The sequence below is a fragment of the Microcaecilia unicolor genome, chromosome 3 (assembly GCF_901765095.1).
Source record: "Microcaecilia unicolor chromosome 3, aMicUni1.1, whole genome shotgun sequence".
NCBI classification, from domain to species: Eukaryota; Metazoa; Chordata; class Amphibia; order Gymnophiona; family Siphonopidae; genus Microcaecilia; species Microcaecilia unicolor.
Genome location: NC_044033.1, coordinates 198,427,348 through 198,444,219, shown reverse-complemented (window position 1 = coordinate 198,444,219; position 16,872 = coordinate 198,427,348). Strand labels below are relative to the sequence as shown.

At 47.8% G+C, this 16,872-nt stretch overlaps 1 protein-coding gene across 3 annotated transcripts in view; it reads right to left on the bottom strand.

Moving 5' to 3' along the window:
- KEAP1 (kelch like ECH associated protein 1) overlaps nt 1-11,647 on the bottom strand; it is a 54,396-nt gene extending 42,749 nt beyond the window's left edge. For all 3 annotated transcript variants that reach the window (XM_030197061.1, XM_030197060.1, XM_030197059.1), the window contains exon 1: nt 11,495-11,647. The gene's annotated coding sequence lies outside the window, so the exon portion shown is untranslated. The remainder of the gene's footprint in view (nt 1-11,494) is intronic.
- Between the last annotated feature and the right edge of the window lie 5,225 nt (nt 11,648-16,872).

The following is a 16,872-nucleotide window of genomic DNA, read 5'->3' as shown; positions in this document are numbered from 1 at the left end:
CTATACTGGTTTATCAAGCCCAATATCCTGTTTGCAGCAGTCGCCAATCCAGGTCCCAAGAACCTGACAAGATCCCGAAACCGTAAAACAGATTTTATACTGCTTATCCTATTTGCTCTCCTCTTTTTGTTCTACCAGTGGCATGAAAACACTCCTCTGTTCTAAACTCATCTTTCAACTGCATATTCATCTATATATATAAAACTCACCCTCAACGTTCTATTGGCTTCTGACGTCACTGAAGCCAAGGTTCGTATGTTCGAAGCTCTGAAGCCTCGAAAAACACAGTCTCTGGGCCCCGCCCTCGCGTCAAACATTATGACGTTGAGGGCGGAGGCGGAGCAATTCACCGCCCTCGCGTCAAACGTTATGACGTTGAGGGTGGAGGCAGAGCAATTCACCAACATCGACGACGGGAAAGCCTTGCTAGCGCCCGTTTCATTGGCTCCAGAAACGGGCCTTTTTTTTTTTACTAGTGTTCTATATAAAACAGGTTCGCACATTCGTACTCCTTTTTAAATTCAGTTCTTGTCTACATTTTTTTTAGAACAGTCTCAAATGCACACTTTTCCCTGTCCCCATTTTGATCTAGAGTACAATCCTGCATGCTCACTTTCTTCTAACCCTTCATTCTAGAGCAGTGGTGTCCAAACCTGTCCTGGGTCTGGTTTTCAGGATATTCACAATGGAAATACAAGAGATGACTTACATGCACCGTCTCCATTGTATGTACATTTATGTCATGCATATTTACTATAGATATCCTTATAACCCCACTACAAGAAGCCTGGAATCACTGTTACACACTAGTCTCTTACACATCGTTCACTCTCCTCTTTCCCTTTATTTATTCTAGAGCAGAGGTCTATGACCCTCCCTTTACATTTGTTCTGTCTCAGACTCCACAGCATCTTCTTGTACACTTGGTACAGTAGTGAATTTCTCATACACTCTTCCCTTTAAAACACACTCCGGTATGCTATCTAGAGCAGTCTTGAACTCTGGGATCTCACCTTATTTGATCTAGAGCAATCTGCACATTCATCAGGGATATTCTGAAAACACAGCCCGTTGGCAGCCCTCAAGGACTGGAACGGAAGACTAAGGGGCCCTTTTACTAAGCCGCGTAAGCATCTACGCATACCTAACCCACGCCAAAATGGAGTTACCGCCCAGCTACCGCGGTAATTTCATTTTTGGCGTGCATCTGAAAATTTATTTTTTTATTTTCGGCCACGCGTATCAGACGTGTGCCAAGTAGCATTTGACACATGGAAGGCATTACCAACCGGTTACTGCGTGAGACTTTACCTGTCAGGTCAATGGCTGGCGGTAAGGTCTCAGACCCAAAAATAGATGCGTGCCAATTTTCATTTTGCCACACGTCAAAAATTTTAAAAAGGCCTTTTTTACAGGCGTGATGAAAAATGGATCGGCACGCACCCAAAACCCACGTTTACACTACCGCAAGTCATATTTCAGCGTGCCTTTGTAAAAGAATCCCTAAGGTTCTAGAATACTCCTGTACTCTTCCTTTACCCTCGGCTGCTTTTGACCATAGTTTTCCATTTTTTACCTTCTCCTGGAGGCACACCTGTGCAGTCAGGTTTAGAACACCAAACACAACAGGGTCTCCAATATCTCTGGGCATATTCATTGTGCTGATCCTAAAAACCTGACTGGCCAAGTACTGCCTCCAGAAGCACTGCTCTAGAGCAATCTCTGCCATACATTCTTCCCTTTATAAGTTTTAGAGCAATCCTTTCCCCACAACTGAAGTTGTGTTTCCCTTTCCCAACGATAGAAGTTAAGTTTCTTCGTTAGTGAATTGCTTGTAGAGCACAAATATTTTTCTATAATTCAACACATTTAGCATTTGAAGGCAGGTTTTTTTTAATGCCTAAAGGTGGGTTGATTTCCCATCTAAGTTCTGATGTGTGTAATGGTAGCTTTATTTGTAACTAAAAAAAATCCCTCCCCACAAATTATATGAAACCAAGTTCTACTGCTCCGCGAACTGACAAACAAGGAAACAAACCAATTATTACAAAAATAAAGGCTACTTATTTATAAGCAAGTGAAACTGACAAAAGTGGAAGCACGACTAACAGGAAATTATATGCAACTATATACAAATGCAAGATAACGCAGGAAAATAAAAGTCAAATGTTCTTATCAAAGAAAAGGTCAGAGTGAATGCACATTAAACCCTGGGTCAGGCCTGAAAACAGATCTATCAATCATTACCCTTTAGCAATAACACAGCTGGTATACAACCTGGATGTAGATGAGGGTACCAGATGAACAGCTAGATGCAGAAGATCCCCAGCAGGTCCCAACAGTGCAGGCAGAGTGGATGGATGGTGGAAACCTCAGTGATGGTAATTCAGCCTGAATGGGGGAAATAATGGCTTCTTTTCCTTAGTTTCCAGTATTTCTTTATACAGGTTCTGGTGGAGGCAGAAGTCCTTGAAACTGACAAGCTTCTCCCCATGTTCTGGATCTTCTGACCTGAGGAATTACTGCATTGTCATGTTGTATCAGCAAATAGTAACTCAGGTTCACCACGATCTAGGTGTCATTGTAAACAATACGCTAAAATCTTCTGCCCAGTGTGTGGCGGCGGCCGAAAAAAGCAAACAGGATGCTAGAAATTATTATTATTTTGTTTTTATTTATATGTTTATTGGTATCCAGAACAATTCACATAACACAAAATCAATTTGAAGAAAAATTAAACAGTATAAACAGGATAAGATTTTATATTTTAACTTCAATTCCCCCTTCCCCTTCCCAACTCCCCCCCCCCCACCCAACCCCTTCCAAACCCCAATGCCTAACAGTTACAAATTTTACTTCTGGCTGTAGGAGTGAGAGTATCCCAGAATGGGGACCAAGATCTGCACAACATGTCGCCTCTCTTAGAGGCTAAGTCTCTAACTCCCCTCTTCTCTAGCGAACAACATTGAATCATGGCCGTCCTCCAATGGGCCACGCTAGGTCCTTCTTTGTCCAACCACTGCTGGAGGATGGTGTGCTTTGCCATCAAGGTGGCGAGTTTCAAGAATGATTTATATACCCTGTGGGTGCTGGTCTCTGCGTCCTGAAGATATCAAATAATTGTTCCGGAGCTGGGCTCCACCTACAGGACCACATCCGTGAGACGTGTAAGCACAGCAGTTTCCAAAAGGCTTGGATGCGCGGGCAATTCCAGTACATATGTCCTAGGTTGGCACCACCTCTCCCACACTTCAAGCAGTGGTCTGTTGCCCGGAGTGTAGCCCTGAATGCTCTGTGCGGGGAAATGTGTAGACGTAGCAAAAATTTATATTGAATTTCGAACCAGGTCACATTCTCGGTGAGTTTATGCGCGGACTGAAGGCACACCGCTATTTGTTCCTGTTGTAATTGGAGGCCCAACTCCTTGTTCCATCCCCAAGTCACTTTGGATAAATCCATGTCTTTCATTGAGTCTCTGAGGTGTCTATGAAAATAACTCAAGGGGATCTGCAATTGTGCCTCAAGTCCCAATAGCTCGTCCAGTTCTTCCCATGACTCTGAACTGAGCGCTGCTGACGGTAAGCTACCAACATAGTGCTGGATCTGGTAGTATGCAAAAAGATCCCACCCTCCCAGACCATATTCAGAACACAACTCTTTAAATGGCTTGATGACCCCCCTGCTCTGATACCACGTGGTATATATACTGAATTCCGGAGGAGGCTCACCTCCGAAAAGCGGCCGAAGAGGTGCCCGCTGGGAAAGCCAGATTCACCTGGATCGGCAGCAGCAGGGAAATCTCCCCATCTCTGCCACTCCGCCGACACACCCATTTCCAGGTGGCTCTCAAAGGTGCAAAAATGTGCTTGTAGGGACCTAGGCTGGGCGCTTTCCCTGGTGGGACTTGTAACCAGTATGCAAAATGTAGCGGATTGAATAATGAGGTCTCAGTATTAGTATAGGAGAAAAAACAACTGGAGCGGAACCAATCTGAAATGTGTCTGAGACTACTGGCAATAGCAAAAAGGCGTAAGTCTAACAGTCCCAACCCCCCCTTATCTCTGGGTCGCATTATAGATGCCAAAAGGCAGCCTAGCCCTCTTACCCTGCCATAAAAAGGAATTTAACTGTTTCCCAAGCCATCGATCCTCTCTGCCACGCCACCACAAAGGTATCATTTGAAATACATAGGTCCATTTTGGAAATAGTACCATGTTGTACAGTGCAATGCGACCTGTCAGTGAAATAGGTAACGCCTGCCACCTATGAAAAAGCTCAATTGCTTTCTGTTTCAGGGAACCCACATTTAACTCATGGAGTCTACAGAGATCTGATGGTATATGAACCCCCAGGTATTTAATTTCCGAGTTAGCCCATTGAAATGGAATTTTACCTCTCCAATTTGTTCGTATCTCCGTCTGAATGGGTAGGGCTATGGATTTTTGAAAATTTAGGGTGAACCCTGTCAAAAATCCAAATTCAGCCAGTATTTCTAACAGTTGCTGCACTGATTGGGCCAGGTCGGCAAGCGTCAACAAGATATCGTCGGTGAAAGCAAGTACCTTCACCGACTGTAAGGGTAGGGAGATCCCCACTATGCCTGGGTCTGCTAAGATTGTTCTCAAAAGTGGTTCTAAGTACAAAAGAAATAGTGCAGGTGAAGGGGGACAACTCTGTCTAGTCCCTCTCTGTACCGTGAATGCAGTCGACTGGGTCCCATTTACCACTATGCGTGCCGATGGAGAGTGATATAGTGCTGCTATGGCCTCCTTGAACCATCCCTCCAACCCTACGTATGTGAGAACGTGGAAGAGATATGCCCATTGGACCTTATCAAATGCCTTTTTGGCGTCTAAACTTATTAGCAAGAGAGGGTCCTGTGTAACTTGGCTGTGTGCTATAGATAATAACACTTTCCTCACATTTATAGTAGGGTGTCGACCACGCACGAAACCGACTTGGTGCTCACCCACTAACTGGGGGAGATACCGTGCCAATCTGTGTGCTAAAACTCGCGCCAAGATTTTAATATCCACGTTCAGCAGCGAGATAGGCCTGAAAGATTCCACACGATCAAAGGCCTTACCCGGTTTTGGTATTAGAGTGATCAGTGCCTCATTCTCTCTTGGGGAAAAGAACCCTTGCTCTATTACCGAGTCATAATATGAAATGAGTGGTCCCACTAATTCGTGACCTAAGATTTTATAATATTCACTAGGAAGTCCGTCTGAGCCTGGGGCGGACCCTGTCGGGAGTGATTTAATCACCCTTTGTATTTCTTGAGCTCCTATAGGAATTGATAACTGCTCCCGTGCTTGCTGTTCCAGTTTAGGCATACCCGCATCATCCAAATAGTCCTCCCATAGTTGTCAGTGGTTCTCCCCCTCCTCTGTATAAACTTGCTCAAAAAACTTACGGAATAAGTCTGCTATTTCATCTGGGCGGGTAGTTTGTGTCCCATCGGACCATCTCAACAATGGGACATAGCGAGAGGAGGGCTTTGCCCTGGCCGCTCGAGCCAACAGCCTTCCCGACCTATTACCAAACCATTGGAAGTTCAGCTGTCTGGCAAAAAGGTGGCGTTTTGTTTGTGTATAAGCGAGTTCAGGGCGGCCAGGGATGCTGATACTTTTTCCCTGTTTTCTCCTGAAGGGTTAGTAATATGTGCCTTTTTAGCTAACTTATATTCTGCTTCCAAGCGTACTATACCCACCGCCAACCTCTTAGTTCGTGCACTTAAAAAAGCTATCACCTCCCCCCTCAAAACTGCTTTGGAGGCCTCCCAAAATATTATAGACAAGGGGGCAGACACCGCATTGGTTTCCATATAATAAGCCCATTTTGTCCTAAGGTGTTCTACTAGAAGCTTATCTTGGTACAGGTAAGATGGGAAGCGCCAAAATCTAGCTGGTTCCCCACCTATATCAAATTCTAATTCTAATTCCAGTCCCAGTAAAGCATGGTCCGAGATCGCAGCTGGTCCTATGGACGCTTCTTTCACTCTAAAAAACCACAAATTGGATAATAGGAAGTAGTCGATCCGTGACCATGTATGGTGCACTTTGGATTGGTGGGAATAGTCTCGAGCTGTCGGGTTGAATAGCCTCCAGGGGGCTACCAGATTGAGAGATTTACACAGCGCTGGGAGACCTCTCCCCCTACCCATTACCACCTGGGGCCCAGCGGAAGACCTGTCCATAGCGAGGTCCATAACTTGATTAAAATCACCCGCCCACAACCATGGGGCGTCTATATATCTCTGTCCCAGGGCAACTAGTGATTGAAAGAAGGCCGGACAAAATACATTGGGCCCATATACTGAGCAAAGATAAAATGTTTTCCCCTGACATGTTATCTGTATCAATACCACCCTTCCAGCAGTGTCTTTGTATATCAGTTTCGTGTGGCAAGGCACCCCTTTGCCAATTAATATCGCCACCCCACTCCTGCGATTCCCGGAGGAGGCGTAGTGGCACTCGCCCACCCATTGCTGGCACAATTTCATATGCTCCGAATCTGATAGTTTTGTTTCTTGTAAACATGCTATTGTGGCCTTATGTCGTTTTAATTGCCTTAAAATCTTACTACGCTTTATTGGGGATGTGATCCCTGACACATTCCAGGAGAGAATTCGAAGGTCAAACTTACCCATCCCCCTTAATCTCTACCGATCTATCCAAGCTTCCTGGGAAACCTACAAAAAAGGCCTCCGGAGGCCTAGCCTCCCCCGGGTGCGCCATCACTATTACCAGAGCAAGGGGTGACCACTCCGCCAGTGTCCCGTCCTTTTCACTTCCAGCATGCCTACCCATTTTCACTCTCACTCCCTGCCCACCTGTTCCCCCCCTATGCCCTCCCTCCCACCCTGCCCTTTCCCCATAACATGCGCTGCATCATCCACCCAGGCTGCAAGGCCTGTTGGAAAGGGAGAATCACGCAATGGCGCTATGAGACCCCCACCCCAGGAACGCCCAATAAACATCATTGACTTTACCAACCAAAACAGAAACCAATAGAAGTTAACTTGTCTTAATTACCATCAGGTCCTCAGTTCATATCTCGTCCAATGTGCGATTTTCCATTAAGGCTACTTTTGCCTCCTCTACTGAAAAAAAGGTGTGCCATTGGTCGTTCAAAAAGAGGCACAGCTTTGCAGGATATTGCAGGTTGAATTTGATCTTCTTCGCTGCTAGCGCAGCACACAGTGGGTGAAACTTCTTGCGTTACTCTTGTACCTTTTGGGTGAAGTCCTGGAAGATCATAATAGGCTTTCCATTGTATTTTAATGAGTCCCTTCGAAGTTTGAAGCCTTGAAGTATCTCCACTTTATGTTTGTAATTTAAAACCTTTGGTATCACCACTCGGGGCCTTGTATTCGCCTCCAGCTTGCGTCCCACGCGATGCGCTCCTTCTACTATTAGAGGGCCACAAGAATCTGTGAGAGCAAGCTCCTTTGCCAACCAGGTTTCCAGCCATGTTTCTAGGTTTCTTTCTGGGAGCTGCTCCGGTAGACCAACAATACGGAGGTTGTTCCGGCGAGACCTACCTTCGAGGCCTTCAAGCCTATCTCCCTGGTCTTTCAATTGTTGTTGTAGGGCGCGCAAGTCCAGGCCATAACTGCGGGTGTCATCTTCAAGTGCGGACACTCGCGTTTCTAGATCGCTAGCACGTGATCCCAGTCCGTCCAGTCTAGTTTGAAAACTATCCAGCTTATCGTGCAAGGCTGCCCATTTCGGGTCCCACGCTTCTGCGATTGCTGATGTTAATTGCATGAGTTGCTGCTCATTAAAGCACGCAGACGGAGGAGCTTCAGCGAGGCCGCCCGCCATTTTCCCTTCCACAGCGCCCGCCTTGGTTTTTTTCTTTTTTTCCCAAGCGGAGTGCCACATCAATCGGCGATTTTTGGAGGTATTTGTCCATAGGCACTTTGTTTCTGTTTCAGTGAGTTTTAAAATGTCGAAACGCTGCAAAACCTTAGCGATCCTGGGGTGAAGGCCTCGGAGCTGAAAAGGCTTACGTCTTGTTCAGCTCATGGCGCCACGTGACCTCGATGCTAGAAATTATTAGGAAAGAGATGGTAAATAAGACCAAGAATATTATAATGCCTCTGTGTCGTTCTACGGTGCAACCTGATCTTGAGTACTGCATTCAATTCTGGTTGCCATTTCTCAAAAAAGATATAGCGGAATTAGAAAAGGTTCAATGAGTGACCAAAATAATAAAGGGGATGGAATGCCTCTCACACGAGAAAAGGCTAAAGAGGTTAGGGCTCTCGGCTTGGAAAAGAGGCAGCTGAGGATGGGATGTGATTGAGGTCTACAAAATCATGAATGGTATAGAATGGGTAAAAGTGAATCGGTTTTTCACTCTTTCAAAAAGTACAAAGACCAGGGGACATAAGAACGTAAGAGTAGCCATACTGGGTCAGACCAATGGTCCATCTTGCCCAGTATCCTGTTTTCCAAACAGTGCCCCCTAGTCTTTGTACTTTTGGAACGAATAAAAAAAAAATCGATTTACTTCTACTTGTTCTACACCACTCAGGATTTTGTAGACCTCAATCATATCTCCCCTCATCCGTCTCTTTTCCAAGCTGAAGAGCCCTAACCTCTTTAGCCTTTCCTCATACGAGAGGAGTTCCATCCCCTTTATCATTTTGGTCGCTCTTCTTTGAACCTTTTCTAATTCCGCCATATCTTTTTTTGAGCTATGACGACCAGAATTGAATGCAATATTCCAGGTGCGGTCATCCCATGGAACGATACAAAAGCATTATAGTATTTTTGGTCTTATTCACCATCCCTTTCCTAATAATTCCTAGAATCCTGTGTTATGTTTTGGCCACCGCCACACACTAAGCAGAAGATTAAAACAAATAAACAAAGAGGAGGAAATATTTTTTCACTCAAAGAATAGTTACGCTCTGGAACTCGCTGCCGGAGGGTGTTAACGGCGGTTAGTGTGTCTGGGTTTAAAAAAAGGTTTGCACAAGATCCTCGAGAAAAAATCCATAGCCTGCTATTGAGACAGACATGGGGAAGCCACTGCTTGCCCTGGGATTGGTAGCATGAAATGTTGCTATTATTTAAGTTTCTGCCAGGTACTTGTGACCTGGATTGGCCACGAAAGCAGCATACTGGACTAGACGGACCATTGGTCTGACCCTGTATGGATACTCTTATGCTCATATTCAATCTCCAGGCCCAGGCTTCAAAGTAGCTGAATCACTGTGACTTAGGGTGCATGTCACAGAGCAGGAATGTTGTCAGGTGATCACACTGGACAATTTGTCCATAGGTCTTCCTGTTTTTATTGATCCTGGACCTCATTAAAATTGGGGCACAGATCATACTGTTCTCAAGCTCTGTTGCACACTCCCCATTCTCTTTATTTCCTTTCCACATTTCTGGTACACTCTTTCTCTTTACTTGTTCTAGAGCGCAGCCTCGCTTTCTCTAGTTCTCAAGTACCGGTTTCCTTTGTTCTACAGCACTGCTGCACACTCCCCTTGCCCTTTATTTCCTTTCCACATTCCTTCTGCACTTTTCTTTCACTTTACTTGTTCTAGAGTGCAGCCTCGCTTTCCCTAGTTCTGAGGTCCATGTTCCCTTTGTTCTAGAGTACTGTTGCACACTCCCTTTTCCCTTTATTTCCTTTCCACATTCCTCGTGCACTCTTTCTCTTTATTTGTTCTAGAGTGCAGCCTCACTTTCCCTAGAAATCCATGTCCTTTGTTCTAGAGCACCACTGCGCACTCTCCTTTCACTTTACTTGTTTTAGAGCTGACTCGCTTTCCCTAGTTCTGTGGTCCCAGTTCCCTTTGTTCTAGAACACCGCTGTACCCCCCCCCTTGTCCTTTATTTCTTTTCCACATTTTGTGCACTCTTTTATTTGTTCTAGAGCGCAGCCTCAATTTCCCTAGTTCTGAGGTTCCTGTTCTAGAGCACCGCTGCACACTCCCCTTTCCGCATTCCTCATGAGCTCTTTCACTTTACTTGTTCTAGAGCTGACTCACTTTCCCTAGTTCTGAGGTCCCTGCTCCCTTTGTTCTAGAGCACTGCTGCACACACCCCTTTCTCTTTATTTCCTCTGTATTCCTCGTGCACTCTTTCTCTTTATTTGTTCTAGAGCACAGCCTCACTTTCCCTAGTTCTAAGATCCCTGTTCCCTTTGTTCTAGAGCACTACTGCACACTCTTTCCCTTTATTTCCTTTCCGCATTCCTCATGCACTCTCCTTTCACTTGTTCTTGAGCTCTGACTCACTTTCCCTAGTTCTGAGGTTCCCGTTCCCTTTGTTCTAGAGCACTGCTGCACACTCCCCCTTTCCCTTTCTGCATTCCTCATGCACTCTTTCTCTTTACTTGATCTAGAGCGCAGTCACACTTTCCCTAGTTCTAAGGCAGTGGCGTAAGAAGGGGGGGCGGTCCGCTCGAGGTGCACACCGCTGGGGGTGTTGGCTCCGCACTGGTGCACTGCCCTCTCTGCCCCGGAACAGGTTACTTCCTGTTCCGGGACAGAGAGAGCAGAGAATCAGCGCAGAGCCGACACACCCCAGCAACGTGCAGTCGGGGCGGATCGGCCCTCCCGCCCGTCCCTCGCCGCAGGTATGCTCTCCGGGGGGGGGGGGAGGTATGCGCTCCGGGGGGGGGTGCGCTCCAGCGGGAGGAGGGTGCGCCGTGCTGCACCTGGGGGGGGGGGGGTGCGCAGCGGCGACCCACCTCGGGTGTCAGCTCCCCTCGCTACGGCTCTGATCTAAGGTCCCCATTCCTTTTGGTCTAGAGCACCGCTGCACACTCATCTTTCCCTTTATTTCCTTTCTGCATTCCTCGTGCACTCTTTCACTTGTTCTTGAGCTCTGACTCACTTCCCCTAGTTCTAGAGCACTGCTGCACACTCCCCCTTTCCCTTTATTTCCTTTCCGCATTCCTTATGCACTCTCCTTTACTTGATCTAGAGCGCAGTCACACTTTCCCTAGTTCTGAGGTCCCCATTCTCTTTGGTCTAGAGCACCGCTGCACACTCACCTTTCCCTTTATTTCCTTTCTGCATTCCTTGTGCACTTTCACTTGTTCTTGAGCTCTGACTGGCTTTCCCTAATTCTGAGATTCCCGTTCCCTTTGTTCTAGAGCACCGCTGCGCACTCCACTCTCCATTTCCTTTCCACATTCCTCATGCACTCTTTCTCTTTACTTGTTCTAGAGCGCAGCCTCACTTTCCCTAGTTCTGAAGTCCCCGTACCCCTTTGTTCTAGAGTGCATCTTCGCTTTCTCTAGTTCTGAGATCCCTGTTCCCTTTGTTCTAGCGCACCGCTGCGCACTCCCCTTGCACTATAACCCCCTTCCACGCTCCTCTCCTTATAACTGTTCTAGAGCGCTGGGTCTCGCGCGCGCCCCTCTCCTTTCCTCTCTTCTACAGCGCGCGCTCTCGACGGCCGTTCACTGGCGGCCGTGTGTAACGGTCGCCTGACGCCCCCTCCCCTTCCTCAATACTCACCGGTGCGTCACGAGGAGCCTCGGCTGTGTCCGGTCCATGGCAGCGCGAGACGTAGCAGGGCGAAGCGGGACAGTCACCGTGACTCAGCACCGGAGCCACTGTCACAGTAAGAGTCCCCACTCCCCAGCCCGGCTCGCTCCGCCCCCACGACGCTTACGTCACTTACGCCGCGCCCCCAGATAGCGTCCCGTTACGTACGAGGCAGTACGTCATCAAGCTGTTCCGCCCCTTTTCAGTGTGCCCCTGCCCGAATCTAGCCTGCTCGGTTTGTACTTATCCCCGCCCATAAATTAGTGCGTCACATTGAGGTCCCCGTAAGGAAGAGTCCCGCCCCATCAACCCGTCCGCCGAAGCTGATTGGTTGGCCTTTCCGCCTGCTTTGCTTTTTGTTTGGGTTTAGCTCAGAAGCACGTGAGCACTTTCGCTATGTCTGGGGTCTGCACGTGCTGTCTAAGCTTTCAAGAGCTTCCTCCAGAAGGTTTGGGTCTTTGAAATCTAGTCCCAACAGTGTGCTTACAATTCGGCTTACAAAAACAAATAAACATTATTTTTGCAAAGACAAAGTGGCATGTTGTTTGTTATGGTTTTGCTTTTATTTATTATCGTTCAATGCACAATGTCTGAGATTAGTAACCTAGCTCCCAATTTTACACCACCAGTGAAGTCGTGCAACGCACTCCCAATCCTTCCAGTGCACAGTTATCTGACACAGGCCCAGATGCATAAAGCCTAAGCCAGCAAGGTGCATTTTAGACCAGTTCTAGCCCATTTAGCGAGCAAGACGTAAAACGAGACACGCACAAAGCGGTTATCCAAGCTCTTTTCCTATCACGGTAGCAGCTAACGAAAACAGAATGCAAAGCTATTATAATGAGCTAATTAGTATACAAATGTGCATGAAAGGCGATGCACAGCCGTTTTTGATCCGATACATAGAAGTAGTCCCTAGCTTTACCAAGGAAAACTTAACAGGTGGTCAGGAGTTGTCGGTACTGCATATGACAGCCAAAACAGTAGAGTGAAGGGGGGGGGGGGGGTTGTATATCCACAGTTAGCATGTGTTATTTATTTATTCATTTTTATTTATTACATTTGTATCCCACATTTTCCCACCTATTTGCAGGCTCAATGTGGCTTATATAGTACCGTAAAGGCGATCGCCAATTCCGGTATGAAAAATTACAAAGTGATGTAGTGGTAGAATAAAGTTCATGTGTAAAAGACACAAAAGGGAATCGTAGAGGGGAGGAGTTGTGTTATGTCCATTACGCTCTTTGGTTTCGCTTGTGTTGCAGGGTTCAGGAATTTAGGTTGGGTATGTAAGGTATGTCTTATAATTCAACCTTATAATTGAAAGAGAAAAACGCCTAGATTTCGACCCAAATCAGGAGATGGACATTTATCTCACAAAAACGAATAAATCGGTATAATCGAAAGCCGATTTTGGACGTTTTCAACTGCACTCCATCGCAGATGCGGACAAAGTTGATGGGGGCGTGTCAGAGGTGTGGCGAAGGTGGAACTGGGGCGTGGTTATCGGCCGAGGAGAGATGTACGCGTTAGGGCGATAATCGAAAAAATAAAGGCGTTTTTAGTGAACATTTAGGACACTTTTGTTGGACCCTTTTTTCACACGAACAGGTCCCAAAAAGTGCTCTAAATGACCAGATGACCATCGGAGGGAATCGGGGATGACCTCCCCTGACTCCCCCAGTGGTCACTAACCCCCTCCCACCACAAAAAATGATGTTTCACAACTTTTTATTTTCACCCTCAAATGTCATACCCACCTCCCTGGCAGCAGTATGCAGGTCCCTGGAGCAGTTGTTAGGGGGTGCAGTGGACTTCAGGCAGGTGGACCCAGGCCCATCCCCCCTCCTACCTGTTACAATTGTGCTGCTTAATGCTTAGTCGTCCAACCCCCCCAAACCCACTATACCCACATGTAGGTGCCCCCCTTCACCCCTTAGGGCTATAGTAATGGTGTAGACTTGTGGGCAGTGGGGTTTGAGGGGGATTTGGGGGGCTCAACACACAAGGGAAGGGTGCTATGCACCTGGGAGCTCTTTTACCTTTTTTTTTGTTTTTGTAAAAGTGCCCCCTAGGGTGCCCGGTTGGTGTCCTGGCATGTGAGGGGGACCAGTGCACTATGACTCCTGGCCCCTCCCACGACCAAATGCCTTGGATTTATTCGTTTTTGAGCTGGGCGCTTTCATTTTCCATTATCACTGAAAAACAAAAACGCCCAGCTCACAAATTGTCGAATAAAACATGGACGTCTATTTTTTTCGAAAATATGGTTCGGTCTGCCCCTTCACGGACCCGTTCTCGCAGATAAACGCCCATGGAGATAGACGTTTTCGTTCAATTATGCCCCTCCATGTGTTATATTTCTGCAGATTTTTTTTCTCTTGGTTAAGGGCCAGTAAAACAGACATCACAATGCACATGGTACATTTTAGTCATTACTTTTTAAATCAATTGCCTACCTTTGTTTTCGTTTGAAATCAGCTGTTCTAGCACCAGCAAGGGGTGGGAAGCAGCTGAAAGTTTCAGGATCTGCCGCCACTGCCCCCTCACCCCCACTCCCTAGTCTGCTCATGAGCTCAAAGTAGCTGTGCCTCCGCAATCCTCCATGCCACCACTATCCTTGTGCAGCTGCTGCTACATTCCCAAAATCGTCTGGCCAAGCACCACAATCAGCAAGTGCAGGCTCCTGGGATCACCATTTTTTAAAAGGAAAAAAAAGGGGGGGAGGAAGCTACACCAGCTTTCATACATGCAGCTTATCTGTGTGCATGAGAGTTGTCTGTAGCATGCGCAGAGTAGCCATGCTTAGCCAACTGGCTTCCCCATATCACATGCAAATGAGCTGGGTTGTAACAGCAAGGAGCAGCTGATTTGCATACAATGCTCTTTGGGAATCCATCTGCATTTCCAAATCGGTAATTTTTACCAATTTGAAAATACGGATGGATTTGTAACAGGGATCTTAATGCGTCTGTGCCTCAGTCAGTGCAACACACTCTCCTACTGCAGCTCACAGTGTACGCACTACACACTCCATTCTCTTTCACCTTAGCTAACAGTGTACCTTATTTCTTTATCCTGGTTGCCAATTTACTGGCATGTTAAAATGTAATTTGTTTAGTTTTTAAAGTTTTATCCAGGGAAGCTCCTTTCGCAGAACATCCCTGAGATCCTCTAGGCTAGCTAGAACTTAGTGTTCCAGCACTAAAAAGTTGTTCCAGTTCTCTACTGCTGATTCCTATAATGTAATGTAATTCACTATTTATAGACTATTTTATCCCACTATAGGGGTCCAGAGTAGTTTACAAATAACAAGTAAGATTAGAATGGAATGTTACTAATATTTGGGTTTCTGCCAAGTATTTGTGACTTTGATTGGCCATTGTTGGAAACAGGATACTAGGCTTGATGGACCTTTGGTCTGTCCCAGTATGGCAATGCTTATGGTCTTATATACCTTCTGGCATCACACCAGACTCCACTCTATTCCTCAATGACAATTTTCTTCCTCAGTGATGAAAGAGTGAGTGGTAAAGCCCAGGATAAGCACAGAGGATCCTTAGCTCTGGGGGGATTGAGGGGTAAAGTCTGGGATAAGCACAGAGGCAATAACACAGAGGCAGTGGCGTACCAAGGGGGGACGGTGGGGGCGGTCCGCCCCGGGTGCATGCCGCTGGGGGGTGCCGCGCACCGGTCAGCGTCATTTGTTTCCATGCTCCCTCTGCCCCAGAACAGGTTACTTCCTGTTCCGAGGCAGAGGGAGCATGGAAACGAACGACGCTGACCGGCGCGTGGTACCCCCCCAGCGGTGTGCACCCGGGGGGAGGGGGTTCTTTTGCCGGAGAGGTGTCCTTTCGCCGGGGGGGGGGGGTGTTGCACGGGGGGCGGAGCGCATCGGCGATCCGCCCCGGATGTCAGCGCCCCTAGGAACGCCACTGCACAGAGGACCCTTAGCTGTGGGGGGGGGGGGGGGGGAGGGGTAAAGCCTGGGATACGCACAGAGGGCCCTTAGCTGTGGGGGGAGTGAGGGGTAAAGTCTGGGATAAGCACAGAGGACCATTAGCTGTAGGGGGGGGGAGTGAGGGGTAAAGCCTGGGATAAGCACAGAGGATCCTTAGCTGTGGGGGGAGTGAGGGGTAAAGCCTGGAATAAGCACAGAGGATCCTTAGCTGTGGGGGGAGTGAGGCGTAAAGCCTGGGATAAGCACAGAAGATCCTTAGCTGTGGGGGGAGTGAGGGGTAAAGCCTGGGATTAGCACAGAGGATCCTTAGCTGTGGGGGGAGTGAGGGGTAAAGCCTGGGATAAGCACAGAGGGTCCTTAGCTGTGGGGAGAGTGAGGGGTAAAGCCTGGGATTAGCACAGAGGATCCTTAGCTGTGGGGGGAGTGAGGGGTAAAGCCTGGGATAAGCACAGAGGGTCCTTAGCTGTGGGGAGAGTGAGGGCTAAAGCCTGGGATAAGCACAGAAGATCCTTAGCTGTGGGGGGAGTGAAGGGTAAAGCCTGGGATAAGCTCAGAGGATCCTTAGCTGTGGGGGGGAGTGAGGGGTAAAGCCTGGGATAAATACAGAGGGTCCTTAGCTATGGGGGGAGGGGTAAAGTATGGGATAAGCACAGCTGTGGGTGGAGTGTGGGGTAAAGTCTTGGATAAGCACAGAGGGTCCTTAGCTGTGGGGGAAGTAAGGGGTAAAGTATGGGATAAGCACAGAGGATCCTTAGCTGTGGGGGGAGTGAGGGGTAAAGCCTGGGATAAGCACAGAGGGTCCTTAGCTGTGGGGGGAGTGAGGGGTAAAGCCTGGGATAAGCACAGAGGATCCTTAGCTGTGGGGAGAGTGAGGGGTAAAGTCTGGGATAAGCACAGAGGACCATTAGCTGTAGGGGGGGGAGTGAGGGGTAAAGCCTGGGATAAGCACAGAGGATCCTTAGCTGTGGGGGGAGTGAGGGGTAAAGCCTGGAATAAGCACAGAGGATCCTTAGCTGTGGGGGGAGTGAGGCGTAAAGCCTGGGATAAGCACAGAAGATCCTTAGCTGTGGGGGGAGTGAGGGGTAAAGCCTGGGATTAGCACAGAGGATCCTTAGCTGTGGGGGGAGTGAGGGGTAAAGCCTGGGATAAGCACAGAGGGTCCTTAGCTGTGGGGAGAGTGAGGGGTAAAGCCTGGGATTAGCACAGAGGATCCTTAGCTGTGGGGGGAGTGAGGGGTAAAGCCTGGGATAAGCACAGAGGGTCCTTAGCTGTGGGGAGAGTGAGGGCTAAAGCCTGGGATAAGCACAGAAGATCCTTAGCTGTGGGGGGAGTGAAGGGTAAAGCCTGGGATAAGCTCAGAGGATCCTTAGCTGTGGGGGGGAGTGAG